This window comes from Panicum virgatum, chromosome 5K, assembly GCF_016808335.1.
Source record: "Panicum virgatum strain AP13 chromosome 5K, P.virgatum_v5, whole genome shotgun sequence".
NCBI lineage: Eukaryota > Viridiplantae > Streptophyta > Magnoliopsida > Poales > Poaceae > Panicum > Panicum virgatum.
The window spans coordinates 492,074-494,916 of record NC_053140.1 but is presented as its reverse complement, the minus strand read 5'-3'; the positions used below and the strand labels follow the sequence as shown (position 1 = coordinate 494,916).

Below are 2,843 nucleotides of genomic sequence, written 5' to 3'. Positions count from 1 at the left end.
TCAAAAGACCAATACAGGTTTCCAAGACCTTGCCTGCTCCATTGACCCTATATCGATGTCATGAGCATCATTGGTATTTTTAAATCCTGAACTGGGCCTCGAGGAAGGGCGCGGCAAAGCCGCGCGAGTCTTTCTAGTAAAATACAATTACTAGTACATACCCAGCTTCATTCAGTAGTTGTGCTCCCTGAGTCAGTGCTATAGATAGATAGCCTGGTTAATTGGTAGCCGAGTGCTAGCTCTGACCACCAGAGGAGGAAGGAGGAGGAGGGGATCATCAGCTGCGCAAGGATTCACCCCATCCCCATCCACATGGGTTCCTACGTCCAAGGTATTCTCTACATGTTGTATTGGCATGCCTCATCGGTGAATCAATCATATCAATTGCTGCATGTAGTAGTATTCTTCTTTTAATTTCCTTCGTTCCAAGTCAACAAAAGTGCGATCTAGCGCCCGGCCCTCTTTTTCAGAGTTTAATTTTGGTCGATCATCAGTACGCGGACGGACGGCAGGGATATCCACGGATTGTTTAGTTTGAGACGCAATACTTTGGGCCTCGTTTAGTTTAGTTGTTCCCCGTAAAATTTTTGAAATAGAATCTTTTGACACTTGAAGTATTAAACATAGACTAATTACAAAACTAATTATAGAATTTTTCTGTAAATTACGAGATGAATTTATTAAGACTAATTAATTCGTCAGCAGCATATATTTACTGTAGCAATTTAGTATCTAATTATGATCTAATTAGGCTTATTAGATTCGTCTCGTAATTTACAAGCAAACTATATAATTAGTTTTTTATTTCATCTATGTATGTAAAATTCTCATTCGATATAATAGTTTTAAAATTTTAAATTTTGCAAACCAAGATCGACAAAGCAGTGACGCATGTCCCTTGCATTGTACGTGTGTGTATATGTAGCCGCTAGCTAGCTGTTCAACTGACTGCCGACGACGCCCCAATTATTGAAGGGCTAGCTACCTGCTTTGTGCTTTCTTCCTCCCAAGCCACTAGCCAGCCTTTTTTACAGTAATTTCTTCCTTTTCCTCGCTCTTAATTTGTGACATGACTAGGCACACACTCATCAGTTTCGGTGCTAGTACTAGTAGAAAAGAAAGTAGCACGACCTTTTTTTTCTAAAAACCAAAAATGTAAATAATGTTATTTTGTCGCTGCGCGCATGCATGCACAGGTCCTGCAGAAGCTGCAGGAGAAGTGGCGCGGCAACAACACTAGTCCTGCGGCGGCGGCGGCCATGTACTCGAGCGTGGTGGGCGGCATCATCCTGGACCCTGCCATGATGGCCCTCCCCATCGACGACCACATGGTCCACCGCGGCCACGGCGTGTTCGACACCGCCATGCTCCTGGACGGCTGCCTCTACGAGCTGGACCCGCACCTCGACCGCTTCCTCCGCTCCGCCGCCCGGGCCCGGATCGCCTCGCCCTTCCCGCGCGACACGCTGCGGCGCATCCTCATCCAGACGACCGCCGCCTCCGGCTGCCGCCGGGGCTCCATCCGCTACTGGCTCAGCGCCGGGCCCGGCGACTTCCTGCTCTCCCCCCGGGGCTGCCCCTCGCCGGCCTTCTACGCGGTGGTGATCCCGGCGGAGTACGAGCAGTGCCGCGAGGGCGTGCGCGCCGTGACGGCGACGGTGCCCATTGTAACATCCCGGCTTGAAAAATTTAGAAGCCGCCGCTGTTCGCCACCACCAAGAACGTCAACTACCTGCCCAACGCGCTGTCCATCATGGACGCCGAGGACCGCGGCGCCTTCGCCGCCGTGTGGGTGGACGACCGTGGCTTCGTCGCCGAGGGGCCCATGGTGAACGTCGCCTTCGTCACCCCGGACCGCGAGCTCGTGCTCCCGGAGTTCGACAGGATCCTCAGCGGCTGCACGGCCAGGCGCCTCCTCGCGCTCGCGCCCAAGCTCGTCGAGGACGGCCGGCTCACGGCGGTCACCCCCAGGAATATCACGGCCGACCAGGCCAAGCGCAGCCTCGAGATGGCCTTCGTCGGAAGCGGACTGCCGGTGCTGCCAATCGTCGAGTGGGACGACAAACCAATTGGAGGCGGTAATTATATATATATATATATATATATATATATATATATATATATATATATATATATATATATATATGCTTCATCTATTATCAGGAAAGGTTGGTGAGCTGATGCTTGCGCTGTCGGATCTGCTGTGGGAGGACATGAAGTCCGGCCCGGACAGGATCGCCGTCCCCTACAATTAATTAATTGATTAATTAAAATTAATTAATTAAGCAGTACTGTACGTTCAGCCTCCAAATTAAACTACTTCTAAATAAGCAGGCAAGCAAGCTAGCCTGCCTGCATCCTGGTGCTGGTGGTTAGCTAGGTGATGAATGGATGGGAAGCTCGTCTCCATAGATCGCTCCATGTATCGGCCGGCCATACGTACGTGCGCCATTATATTGTTGTATGCTGTCAATTAAATTAATTAATGTCTCGACCACTGAACAGAGAGTCATCGTTGTTAGCTTGTGCTCTGTAATAATAATGAAATTAAGGTCGTTGCCTAGCCCTCTCATCGTCCATTTTGGATCGTCCATCGGATGATGACAGTACGTACAGTCAGCAATTGCTCTCACTGAATGAGCTCACATGTCCAATTTGTGCGCAGATTTCAGGCAAAAAAACAAGCACCACCCATGTTATGTAATGTGTTATATAGGAGAGAGAGAGAGAGAGAGAGAGAGAGAGAGAGAGAGAGAGAGAGAGAGAGAGAGAGAGAGAGGGGAATAATAGCTAGCCAAGAAATGCCAGCCAGACCTAGCTCCGTTCGATCCATCCATCCATTT

The 2,843-nt window shown here is 49.5% G+C and overlaps 1 pseudogene; it reads left to right on the top strand.

Annotated features, from left to right (window-relative positions):
• The first annotated feature begins 879 nt into the window (after nucleotides 1-879).
• LOC120705452 lies at nucleotides 880-2,563 on the top strand (annotated as a pseudogene).
• Nucleotides 2,564-2,843: the final 280 nt, after the last annotated feature.